The 14032-nt window shown below is 39.8% G+C and overlaps 1 protein-coding gene across 10 annotated transcripts in view; it reads right to left on the bottom strand.

Annotated features, from left to right (window-relative positions):
* Positions 1-14032, bottom strand: part of ST7 (suppression of tumorigenicity 7) — a 277885-nt gene that overhangs the window by 130806 nt on the left and 133047 nt on the right. For 2 of the 10 annotated variants that reach the window (XM_030826519.1, XM_030826520.1), the window contains exon 1: positions 12611-13299. The exons of the other annotated variants lie outside the window; for them this stretch is intronic. The gene's annotated coding sequence lies outside the window, so the exon portion shown is untranslated. Of the gene's footprint in view, positions 1-12610; positions 13300-14032 lie in introns of those variants that run through there. 10 annotated transcript variants of the gene reach the window in all.

The raw sequence follows: 14032 nt of genomic DNA, 5'->3' as shown, positions 1-14032 counted from the left end.
AGAGATAAAAATAAAGATTCCACTCATTTGTTTTTAATTAAGATTATATATCAATAATAATTAAAATGTATTTCCCTGGTATATCCACGTATAGGAAGGTGGCAGAGTTGAAAGACATAACGGTAGGCATTAAAATAAATGGAGATACAAACAGAAAACAGAGAAGCAGAAACAGAAACACCTAGAGAGTGGGAGACGCCCATTTAATAACCTATTCGCTTATAATCTTATTAAACATCTGGCAAAAATCATTCAGACATGGCATGTGGCAATTCTGGACATAATGTCAACACTTGGTACTTGCTATTTCAACCTATGTATTTATATATTTAAGGATTATAACAAAGCATTTCCACAGATTAGAAAAGTTAATTTTCATTTCAGCTCCATGAGATCAATATTATTCGCCTTGTCTTGTGGCTGGAGGCTGAGCAAAGACCAGAATGCCAGTCAACCTGCTCCCAAGCTCATGCTTTTAGCATCACAGTGGACACATGGGAATATTACTGAAAAGCCTCCAGCAAAAAAAGCACAAAAGGAAACTACAGTAGCCTTTCATTAGAAAAGGAGAGGAAGCTCTAAATAAATGATACTATAAGATAGATTTTTTTTAACATTGTACTTATTTTTATCTCTGCCTTTTCTAGATAAGTCCCCTGTGAGCTTGTCATTTGTGTGTGAAGCACTAGAATGGAAAGGAAGGAAGCCACCCTGAGAAGGGGGAGAATCTAGTTTAAAAATTCTTCTATTAAATTAGGAAGGCTGCAAACTATAGCCCAAACTGCCCTAAAACCAAGAAATATCTTGCCTAGTTTCATCAAAGTCATTAGCAATTATTTTTGAAAACATATGAGGGCCTGATAAAGTGCCTAAAAATTGGACCAGAAAACTGTGAGGTATGTGCGTTGAGACATAAAATGGATATTCCTGATATTCTTTTTTTTTTTTTTTTTTTTTTTTGAGGCAGAATCTCGCTCTGTTGCCTAGGCTGGAGTGCAGTGGCACAATCTTGGCTCACTGCAACCTCTGCCCCCTGGGTTCAAGTGATTCTCCTGCATCAGCCTCCCAAGTAGCTGAGACTGCAGGCACCTGCCACCACACCTGGCTAATTTTTGTATTTTTAGCAGAGACGGGGGTTCACCATGTTGGCCAGGCTGCTCTCAAACTCCTGACCTCAGGTGATCTGCCCACTTCGGCCTCCCAAAGTGTTGGGATTACAGGTGTGAGCCACCCGCCCAGCCAGATATTCCTGATATTCTATAGACACATCAAGGACACCTCCATACTTGCTGGGGCTAGGCAAAACAAATGTTAAAAACCAACATGTAACAACTAATCTAGCTTTGTGAAAATAAACTATAATACTTTACTAATGCACTATTTCAACAAATCAGAGGGCTTTTCATCGGACCTGACTGGGCACCTCTAACAGGTCACACTGCTCAAAGAATGTTACCTCAGTTATTGAAGGGCAGCCTCAGGGAATGCATCATGTAGAGTTCTGAAGATGCTGAACCTTCACCTGGCATAGTCTTCTCATTTAATTAATCAGTAAATGTGAAGCAATTAAGTGTGGCACTGAGAAGAAACTAAGTAGGCAGGGTAGGTACATGGACTGAAAATTAAATTACCTCTATGGATCACAGAAAAGCATAGGTAAGAGGATAATACAGCAGGTTCAACTGTGGGGAATGAAGAATCACCCCAGTGAGCAGGGAATTCACACCAGAAGGCTTACTCAGGAATCACATGGCATGCCCCTATGAAGCCATGTCTGTAAGGAGCTAGCCACGTTCTGGCTCTCACGACAGTAATAGCCTGCCACTATCTTCTTCAGAGTATGAGCAACCCCCATATCACACTCCTGGAAGAGGGCTCTGTAAAGTAGAGCAGGCATATAACCCTGTGTGTTTGCCTCCTTATGTATATTCCACCTTGCACAGGGAAGCCTTCGAATGAAGGAGGTAAGGCAGCATTAATGCCTTGAAGGTACTGACTAGATAGAACTGAATAAGCAGCATGATGAAGTCCACAGCATCCAAAAATATGGGTGTGCTTTGTGCCATGTTCCTTTTAATGCTTTGCTAAAATACGACATGCAAAATGGAAAAAAAAATAAAAGTTATAAGACAATAATCAGCAATAATTCAAAGGGTTAAAAAAGAGTACCTGGGAGAAAAGTTTAGAGAAACTAAGTTATTTAGGTTGAAAAAAGAAAACAAACAAAAAAACAATGGAAGGGACTTCATATAAAAGCATTATGCCTAGGAAAGAGACCAGGAATAGGAGACCCAGTCGCCAAACATGAGACCAACAATTGTGTCGTGATGGCCCTGAGAGAGTCCCATGCTCTTGCAGAGCTTTGGTTTCCTATCTGTTTCCCAGAACTGCTCTAAGGCCGAGATGAAATGTGCACTGTCTCTTAACATCAGTCTATGGTCGCCGAGTGCCTACTCTGGGCCAGATTCTGGGGACACAGCAGCTTACAGAGCACTGCCCCTGACCACAAGAGGCTCACAATCCAATGGGTAAGAGAAGCAAGTCATCGGATATGCAAATGGGAAAGGACAAATGAGGAAATTATAAGGGACAGGGCATCAAAAGGAATGGAAGATCAAGAAAAATTTCTGCCAAGAAAAAGCATCTCATCTGAGACTTGTAGGCTGAATAGAAAGTTAACCAGGTAAAGTTACTGATGGCTGCAGAGACTAGGGAACAGTGAGGGGTAGAGCAGTGGGCCATTCCATGCAGAGTACCGCAGCCATGGGGCCTGAGGGCGAATGCCCAGGGAAGGAAAGCGAAGGGCAGTTGAGGCACTGGTGGGGAATTAGATATGTGAAATTACTATCTAAAGTGCCTGTATACAAATACATGGAATATTGATTGACTAGTAGTGAATGGCTAGTCTCAGTTTCCACTATGATGAGACAAATTAACATGGATCCAAATAGTACTTCTAAAAATTAGGACAGCTGTGTGTCTTCTCCGAAACTACCAAAATGATTTTTGGAGGACTTCGCTCTAACAAGTTTATGCAATGCCTAGATGGACAATGCTGCCCAACTAAAAAGATGAAGAATAGGGGGCTTTGGTTTACTTACTTTCTTGGTAAATCAATGCGGGCGAAAATCTCTTTACAAAAAGTAATCATGTACATTTGAGATTGTTTCATTGTCTATAAAATTTAAAAAGTAATACCTATCTTGCATAGTTGTCACAAGAGCTAAACATAATACTGTAGATAAAGTGCCTAATACGGCAGACCTCATCAAATAATATGTATTACGACGGCTGTTTTTCTTTTGATTTTTGTTGTTGTTGTTGTTGTTGTTGTTGTTGTTGTTGTTTTTTGAGATGGAGTCTCACTCTGCCGCCCAGGCTGGGGTACAGTGGTGCGATCTTGGCTGACCGCAACCTCCGCCTCCTGGGTTCGAGTGATTCCCCTGCCTCAGCCTCCCAAGTAGCTAGGATTACAGGCATGTGCCACTACACCCAGCTAATTTTGAGGTTTTAGTAGAGATGCGGGTTTCACCATGTTGACCAGGCTAGTCTCAAACTCCTGACCTCACTGATCCACCTGCCCCAGCCTCCCAAAGTGCTGGGATTACAGGTGTGAGCCACTGCACCCGGCCTGATTTGGCATCTTATATTACTATAGTTGTAGAATGCAGGCGACACTGAGCTCAATGTGTAAATGCTAACAATGGTAGTAGTAGCTGTCATATTAGCATTAACTGAGCATCTTCTGTGTGCCAAGCACTGTGCTACAGTGTACAGCCCAGGAAGTAAAACATCCACATTGTGATTAGTCCTGTGAAATATGGATGCCCTACGACACAAATGAAGAATCATTTCATAGAAGGGTCCTTTTATCTGGATTCTAGTTGCTTGGGGTAGTACTAAACCTGAGGGTGATTTTGAAAGCAGCCATTTTAGAAGGCAAAGAAATGTCCCTGAAGTCTAACATGTGCTCCTAAATCTCTGATTACTGCCTTGCCAGATACCGCGGGAACAATCAATTGAGCCACAGGCCATATGGGAACCTCCTGTGATCCTGTTTATTCCTTTTCTTCAAGTCTTTTTATGGTTATGACATAAGCCATGTTAAAGCCTAAACCATAACCTAAGCATGCTGGTTAGCAATGTGTTCATTGCAAGGGATGAATATTCAAGGCCACAGTACCTTCCAGGCCCGAAGACTGGGCTATTAGGGTGGATTAAGAAATTGTCAATTTCATGCAAAGCAACATTTCTGATTTAGTTACTGAAAATGTGCTTTTCTATAGAAAGCACGTTACGAGATAAGTTAGTCTAGCAGGGACTTCGCCTCAGACTGTTTTCTCAGACCTCCAAAGTGAGGTAGGGAACACACTGGAATAGTTTAATCCATCATTTGTATTTTTCCATGTGATAATAGAGAATATTATCTTCTCTCATTTCATTGTTCTTTCAACCTTACTAACTTCTCTCTTCCTTCCTGTCAGCATCTATTAAGTAAGGCTGCAACTTTACTTCTGCCCTTCCTCATTTACCAAAGGACAAGGGAATGAAAAACGGAAGCTCTAATGGCTTAGTTTACACTCCTGCTAATTTCAAGCAGATTTCCAAATTGCACAGCTTTTAAAATGAAAGAACTTTTCCTCAGAATGACCCTGTGACAGACAAACGCTGAAGTGACTCCAACGATCCCTGCTCTGCTGGTATTCATAACTTCTTTTTTTTTTTTTTTTTTGCTGGTATTCACAACTGTTTTTTTTTTTTGAGACGGAGTCTCGCTCTGTCACCCAGGATGGAGTGCAGTGGTGCGATCTCGGTTCACTGCAAGCTCCGCCTCCCGGGTTCACGCCATTCTCCTGCCTTAGCCTCCCGAGCAGCTGGGATTACAGGCGCCCGGTTATTCATAACTTTATTTGACCCCTTTCCCTTGAATGTGGGTGGGACATGGAGTACGGGACTTGCTTCTAACAAACAGCTATGTAAGATTCTATGTTGGTGGCAGACAGAGAGATCATCCTTACTGGCTTAATGAAGTGGCCACGTGGACAAGCCCATGTGGCAATGGACCGCAGGCAGCCTCTACAACAGCCAGTCAGAAACTCAAGCCCTCAGTGCTACAGCAATGATTACTGCCAACAGCCTGAGACTGGAAGCAGATTCTCCCCTGACTGAACTTGCAATTGAGATAGCAGCCTGGTCAACACCTTGATTATAGCCTTGTGAGGCCCAGAGCAAAAGACCCATCTAAGCCATGGCTGGACTCCTGACACAGAAACTGAGAGATAAGAAGTGTGTGTTAAACTGCTATATTTATGGAAATTTGTTAGGCAGCAATATAAAACTGATACCATCACCAACATGATAATTCATGAAAATAAAAATCAACATTGACATCTGATAATGCTGGCTAACTGCAGTATGCCGAGAAAGTGTGCTAAGATACACCAACTCTATATGCCCCGAGCGTTTCTTTCCCGATTGTTCATAAGTAAAATACAAGTTCTCCCTCTGCTACCATGACATGCTGTTTCACATGCTGGCATGTAACTGTCTTTGCAAATGTGCTAATACTAAAGTAGATGCTGAGAGGAGCTGTTTTTTTAATATGGAAATAAAATACCTTCATTTCACCCAGTAAGTGGTTTTTTTTCTAGTCATATTTTAAATATACAATATTTGCATGTTTTTAAAAAATCCGTTTTACATCAAGGCAGAGCATCAGTTCAATCAAGGATTAAAAGCACAGCACGAGCACTTCTTTTCCTCATTTCTTGCTTCTGCTGCCTCTCTCCTTGCCCTTGGCCCTGGTCTCCTTGGGCTCTGATAAGGTCTTGAGGTTTTATGCACCACAATCCCCTTGATAAATCCTGTGTCATTTATTCTTGAGGAAAAGACATGGAAGTATATTTTTAGACCCATTCCTATGGCAAGAAACCCTCATAAATCATTCTGTCTACTCTTCCCTCCACTCCTGATGTTGCCTAGGCAACTTTACAGGTACACTGTTTCTGATGTACTGAGCATCTGACTCTGCTGAGGAGTGGAGCTGAGCACATTCTTTTCTCAGTTGTGATCTGGGAAACTATACTGGCGCATACTGTATTGGTGGGAACAATGCAGTGTTCAGTCTTCATGGCACCTTCTCCCTTGCTGGAGGGAGGCCATCTGTCAACCTTTCCTGATATCATGAAGGACCATCCAACGCCCAGTCACACACAAACCTTAATAACCCTCAAGGACAAGTGGAGCAAGATGTCAGATGATCTGTTCCCTTTTAGTTACAGGAACCTTGATAATGAAGATCTCTACCCTGGTCAAGTACAGAGGAAAGACCTAAATAAGTCTTATTATATTTTTAATTATTTAAAATATGCTTTCATTTATGGTTGAAGACTCTTTTACGAGTTTGTCTGTTTCTCATAAACTATTCAATGCCAGGAAGAAAAAATAAAAGTCTATTTGTACACAAAGCAAACCTTCCACATAGTTACACTGAATAGAAATAGAAACTTTGCTAAGACAAGGTGTTCCAGGCTCTGGGAACCTCTTCCCTACAAGCACACACACTGTGTCTCAATCCTCCAGCAGCCAACACAGAGCATCCAGCACAGAGCCTGGTCCACACAGTACTCAATGTTTGATAAATGCTAAATGACTACAAGGGGCAGAGTTCTAGGTAGGAAAGTTATAACAACCATTTCCCAGGACTTCTGATAATAACCTTCATAAGAAAATATAAATCTGACAAAACTAGAAGTCTTTGATGGCTGGGACTTTGCCGTGTGTGTGTGTGTGTGTGTGTGTATGTTTCTATCCCTAGACTACCTGTACAGTCTGAAGTCCATATTAGGAAGACTCAATAACGACAACACATTAATAAATCAAGATGGTTCCAGATATACTTATGTTATCCTCATATAGCAAGACCATGGCTATGTAGAACCCTCAGAAATTAGTCAGGTGGGATAGTTAAGGTTTTATCCTATTAAACCAGACACTTTTAAAAACAATTTCACAAGGGAATGCATTCCTTGACTTCACCCTTAAAAAGAATGGCCAGAACATATTTCAGTCTTTGATTGGTAACTCTAAGTCATCAAAATGAATGTAAACTACAGTACTGTGTTAGCATGCAAGAAAGTTTTTTAAAAAACTGTTGAGGACGGGCGCAGTGGCTCATGCCTGTAATCCCAGCACTTTGGGAGGCCGAGGCGGGCGGATCACAAGGTCAGGAGTTCAAGACCAGCCTGGCCAATATGGTGAAACCCCGTCTCTACTAAAACTACGAAAACTAGCCGGGCGTGGTGGTGGGTGCCTGTAGTCCCAGCTACTCGGGAGGCTGAGGCAGGAGAATTGCTTGAACCCAAGAGGCGGAGGTTGCAGTGAGCCAAGATCGCACCATTGCACTCCAGCCTGGGCAACAGAGCGAGATTCCATCTCAAAAAAAAAAAAAACAAAAAAAACTGTTGAAGTACTCTAGGTTATTGCCTCCAAAAGTAAGTAATACCGCACAGGTTTTTTTTGTTTTAAGTCTTCTTCATGTTATTTTTGTCACCTGACACACTATCAGATATTAACTATTATTATTTGTTGTTGTGTACCTGCTTCAAACTGCCTTTTCTCCTCAATGTGCTACTTAAAAGTCTGTTGTGATTTCAAAGGTGCATGACCAGCTTTGGTCATTCAATAGATATTCATATTCAACGTGTGGCCAGGTACTATGTAAAACACTGGTGATACAAAGCTATATGATATATACATAGTTCTTATCCTCAAGGAGCTCTGGGTTTTGTGGGAGAAGCAGACATGGAGACAAATTGGCAGGCAATTATAATTCTGGTGTTGCTGGAAATACAGAGCTAGTACACTTACCTCAGCCATGGGCTGGATGGAGTGAATGACAGAATGTGCATAAAGGAACGTTTCCTTGAGAAGGCCGCTAAGTACGGCCCTAAAAGATGTGCACTGGAACTATGTAAAATAACAGCTGTGTTTGAGAGCCAAAGGTAAGGCCTTCCCTTGGTAATTATTTTATGCTTATCTGTATGTACTATACGCACTGGCCTTTTTTTCTTACTTAGCGCTTGGTGCTCTGGGGAATTGAAATGTTTGCATTGCTGAGTTCTTGCAAGGTGCAGTGTCACTGTAGAGAGCTATTACATGCTCTTATGGAGTGGCTGGAGTGAGTGGTATAAAAGGACACTCCCATTTGTTCTTGTGTTCACACTGGAGTACTCCAAAAGGCTCTTCACAGCATCAGCCATGCAAAATGTGCTAGGACTTTTCCATTATCTTGAGGAGAATTTGTTCACTAGCTTCTCATTTACTCTTCCTATACTGGAAGTTATACCGAAAAATATTACAGAATATTACTTTAATAGTAAGATTTGGAATATTACATGCTACAAAGCTGAATACAGCAATTCGTTACTTAATGTGCTAGAACCTAATAAAAGGGTTCAAAATGCTCACAATAATCAACTGTTTGAACAGATAATTGTTAAATCTAAAATGCATGGAAATAACTAAGAAATGTAAGAAGAATATTAACAAGCATAATGGAATAACATCTATATTCTAAAACATCTTTCATATATGCTCTACATTTATTAATATCTAAAATATATTTAGCTTATAAAAAGTATCATACACTGAACTAGACACTGGGGGCAGAAAATAACATGATAATGAGACTGACCCTACCCTTGAGAAGGGACAATGAGATGGCTACACAAATAACACAGAATATGAAACATCTCAGAAGAGAAGCACAGATAAAATCTAGAGGAAGTAAACATTACTTCCAGCTAGGAGGGTTAGAGAAGGTTAATGAATGGGATGTCCTTCCTTCTGGGCTTGGAAAGAAGGATAAGCTTTGAATATGAGATTAGAGAGGAAAGAAGAGAGAGTATGGACTCTAGGTAGATATCACAGCATACACGAAGGAATTGGATTGGAAAACTGGGCGGATGAGAAGCAGTGGGAGAGAATGCTGGCTCAAATGCCAAGCCAAGAAAAGTGGACTTTATATAGCAGGCAGAAAGAAGATACCATTCATAACCAGAGATGTGACAAAGACAGATACATCTGGTAGTAATGGGGTAGAGTGTGTAAAATGTGCAGCTTCGGGAATTATTTCAGAGGGGAGCGCCTATAATACCACCCGAGAGGGGAGTTGGGCATATCAGATGTTGCAGAGTTAAATTCAACAGGATGTGGCTTTCCCAGTGTGACATAAAGGGCGAGAGTCTGGGCACGTTGGTGAAGTGGGGCCAAAGTCAAATTTGAAGTGATTAAAGACAGTGAATAGTAAGGAAATTAAGGCAGCCAGCTCAGTTACTTCTACAGGCAGTCTGGCAGTAAAGAGAAGAGCATTTATCATTAAGTGTGACTTAAGTTAAAGATAAATGGCATTGAATGAGTTAGTAAGTAAATTATGAATAAAACTCAAACCTTTTTTCTGCTGCAAGAACAATCAGCCCTTCTATGAAGTATAATACTGGTTCATTCTTACACCAAACTTCTAAAGATGTATGTATGGTTAATCATTATGAATGTGTCTTCTTTCTCTGAGATTCTTTTTTATATATGCCTTTAAGAAAAATTAAAACACAGAGAACTTTAACTGGCATGATTTTGAACCTGACAACTACATACATATGTATATTCCTGTTTTATCAGCTGAGATTACATGACAAAACAAAAGTAAATCTATTTTCTATTCTATTTATTCTGATTTTTACACTTTCTATTAATCTACTTGCTTTGTTTTGAAATCCTCTACTAACTGAAAACTAAATAGTTTGCCTCAAAGGAAGATAATATATTGGGTCAGAGAAGCAGCTACAGGCCATGGGGTAGTAAAATTCAAATCTGATCCTAAGTTAGGTTTTTCTTTTCATTATATTCTCTAACAGTTCAATGACTAATGTACTTCTCTTCTGAGGAAAAGCTGCCGCACAGAAGAAGGCCTGCTGCAAGCTGCATTAAGAAGGCCGTCTTCCCCTGGGTGAGGGTGTGTAACCCACAGAGATAAGAAGCCACAGGGGAAACCACTACACAGGCCACTATTTTAGTATTCAGCTGCTCCAACTGTGTGGTTGTTCAAAATAAGCCCTTGACTTTATTATTTTCAATTCCAATAACTACATTTGGCTTTGCATTTGTACCTAAGGGCCAGTTATTATTCCAGAAAGCACCTAAAATTATCTCCTTAGGTCCTGGGCTGTGAATTCCGGTTAATCACAAATGCACCTGGCTTTATGTAATGTCTACAGGTAACAGTCGATGGAAACTGGAGCACTGATATTTTCAAATATTGGCAAGCCAGTTTAAAAAAAAAAATCTATTAAAAGATGCATCTAAATTCCAGGTGCTTTTTATTACCACACAAATCTCAAGCTAAATTCATCCCTAATAAAAATGTTCCTAGCCCCTGTAAATGGCATTTTCCCCTCTTAAGTATCTATTCTTATTATCTCAAATAGTGTCCAAAATGGTCATCCCTCATGGTGAATAATCTATTCATCTGTAATGCAGAAGGAAAAAGAAAGAAATTTCATGTTTTTAATTAGAAATTGCCTAACACCTACATCCTTAGAACACAGACAGTGTTTCTTGAGGTGGATCAGTAATTGGTTAAAACTCAAGATTAATGAAGCTACAGTCCTAGGTTTGAATGAGTCAGTCAACCTCACACCAAGAAATCCTGTGCCATGAACTCAGAAAGTACCTCTGGCCCGGCTATATTACAAATGAATATTACCACTGGAAGGCCAACCATCACGTTACTATAGAAACAAACAAACCTGTATCCCCAAAATGGATGGAGATTGCTTTTGCTTTTCAAAGTTGTTTTCCCAAAACATTTTTTAAAATACAGAAAATTAAAAAAAAAAAATAGAAACCATTCCTCCCTGCCCCTGCTCAAGAAAGAAAAGAAAAAAGAAAGGAAAAGAAAACAAGGGGGAGGGAGGAGATAGGGAGAAGGTAGGGAGGGGGAAGGGAAGAGAGGGGAGGGGAGGGAAGGGAAGAGAGGGGAGGGGACGGAAGTTTGGTTATTTGATTACTAGCTAGGCTTAAAATTCTATGTCTATTTTCTCTAGTTTTTAAGGCTTTAATTAATTTTTTAATTTAATTTAATTACCAGTTTGTGTTGTTTGCCTTTTTTTCTATTGGAATGGCACTAATTTATAAAAGCTCTTAGTAAGTATGTTAACCTCTTATCTGTCATAATTGATGCAATTTTTCCCTTTTCTTTTAATTTCCTTTCTGAGTTTCATTTCCAGAATTTTAACAAAACGCTTTCTACATAAAAATTGGGAGGAAAACATTACTGGAAGAAAAACTTCTATATACAATTTGCTAGAAAGTAGAATTTACTGGAATGCCCCTTTCTATCCTCCAGCTATCTTTGATGCAAAAAGCAGAAGGGACACTTTGAGAGTATTTGATAGCATGCAGAAAAACAAAAAGAAACCACTCCATTGAATATGCAGAGTTTCACAGTGTTCTAGGCAACTGTATAGCAAATAGTCATCGCACACATGCACACAGACACTAACCATAAATATTGTTTGGTAACAGAAGGGAGAATAAGCAGAGAGGCATGTCATTACATGAGATGACATGACTACTGGTTTAAATGTCTCCCCAGAACTGGAAAACAGACAGACACAAAACACAGAAACCATTAAAACGAGATATTTCTCAGCTTCATCAGAGGCAAAACCAGATACATAAATGATGGGAATGTAACATGAGACAGACCAACAGCTGCAGAGAAAATAAAATAAGAACCTAGCTGATGAAAAGAAATATTCAAAAAAAAATCCAACTTGCAGAGTATTGGGGAGAGTATGTTTTTAATATAAAGTCTACCTTAGTGTATTATGAAACATAACCTTTTTCTCTTCTGTCACACAGCATTAGTGACTTTTGGTGTTTTTCTCCCTTAATTTATTCTTTTTCTTGTACAGAATCAATACGTATTTGCCTCTTATTTTCCTTTTCTTAGGAACAACCACCAGGACTGATGTAAGTATTACACAGATAGACATACCAAATTACAGAGAACAGGTATCTACTGTTCTAAAAACCTGGAAACAGAAAAAATGACAACCTAAAACTGATTTGCTCCTACCACTTTTGAGAAAAGTAAAAACATAAAATATAATTTTATTCTCGAATTAGAATAAAAAATAGAATGCTCCCTGGTTCCTGAGAAATGTTTTAAACTTTTATATAATCACAATTTGTAATGGTTGAAAATTATTATTGGTACTTGAACTTTACTTCCTCCCACAAATAATAATAATAATGAATAATAATAATGGCAGCAAACACTCATAGAATCTTCATAAAACAACCAGCAATGGGCTAAATGCTTTACATGGTGTCTTAGTAAATTTTCACAACTTTGTGTTATTATCCTGCCCGTATCTAGAGATAAGAAAGTGAAGATTAAATCACTTAAGTCACTTGTCCAAAGTCACGCAGATAGACAGTGACAGACCCAGGATATGAATTCAGGTACAACTGGTGCTGAAGCCTGAGTCCCTAACCATTGTTCTAAGGGCTTCTTACACTGGAAGGATCCCACAGCATTACTCACCCTGGGTTCACATAAAGCCTACTGTACCCAAGCATATGTTGACAGGTGTTTCCAGTCAGATAATTTCTTTCCATCTGTGCTGCCCTCAGTGGTCCAATCTTCCTTTCTCTTACCTGGATGATCATATCCCCCCAACCTGTCTCCTAGATGCCATCTCTCAGCACTCAATCTAACCCAAACTCTACACTGCCACCTGAGTCATCTTTCTAACACATGGGAATTGATCTGCTCCAGCTTAAAGATCACTGACGCAAGGCATGACTAAAACAGATGAAGAAACTAATACCTAAAGATGGTAAGTGCTATTCCCTAGGCCATTCTTCTAGGAATTGGAAAATCTGATGGTTTCTTAGCCTGTGCCTGAACTATAACTGACTACATAGTGTTAGAGTAAAAAGTAGCATTTTTGCTACTGAATTTAGAATCTCAAACTCAAGTATTTGGATGTCTATGATATTCTACCAAATGCCTATGTCCTCTACATATATGCTCATATAATTCTTCAGCTTCCTCTTTCTCTGATGATTGTCCTTTGTTAATAAGGAGGAGATGGGAGGCGGAACCAAAGCCAGGAAATTGGCAACCACCAGCTTGCCTTACAGTGCTGCCTCCATATGCTCACAAGGAAATCTCTGCACCTGGCCTAGCTTCTGTGCTGAGCCACAAAACAAACATGAATGCTTACTTTTTTTTTCTTTCTTGAGAATTGAGAGAATATGCTTCATTACATATATTTAATAAGTCATGTTATACAATCATATATAAAATATATATCATAACTCTATATTGTGTGCTAATTTTATACATAATAGCTTTAATCCCCTAATAGATTGAACACTACCCCATTCCTATACTTATTCTATTCCATGTTCTTATTAAAATAGCAGAGAAATGTGGCTAGGCGCGGTGGCTCCTGGCTGTAATCCCAGCAGTTTAGGAGGCTGAGGTGGGCGGATTACCAGAGGTCAGGAGTTTTGAGACCAGCCTGGCCAACATGGTGAAACCCCATCCCTACTAAAAATACAAAAAAATTAGCCGGGCGTGGTGGCAGACTCCTGTAATCCCAACTACTCGGGAGGCTGAGGCAGGAGAATCACTTGAACCAGAGAGGCGGAGGTTGCAGTGAGCCAAGATTGTGCCACTGCACTCCAGCCTCGATGACAAGACCAAAACTCCATCTCAAAAAAAAAAAAAAATATATATATATATATACATATGTGTATATGTATATATAAATTAGCCGGGTGTGGTTGTGGGTGCCTGTAATCCTAGCTACTCTGGAAACTGAAGCAAGAGAATCACTTGAAACTGGGAGGTGGAGGCTGCAGTGAGCCAAGATCGTGCCATTGCACTCCAGCCTGAGCGACAAGAGCAAAACTCCATCTCAACATAAAATAAAATAAGATAAAAAAGCAGAAAAAT

Source organism: Nomascus leucogenys, chromosome 13 (genome assembly GCF_006542625.1).
Source record: "Nomascus leucogenys isolate Asia chromosome 13, Asia_NLE_v1, whole genome shotgun sequence".
In the NCBI taxonomy this organism is placed as follows: domain Eukaryota; kingdom Metazoa; phylum Chordata; class Mammalia; order Primates; family Hylobatidae; genus Nomascus; species Nomascus leucogenys.
Note: the sequence above shows the minus strand (reverse complement) of the source record. Positions and strands in the feature narration are given on the sequence as shown.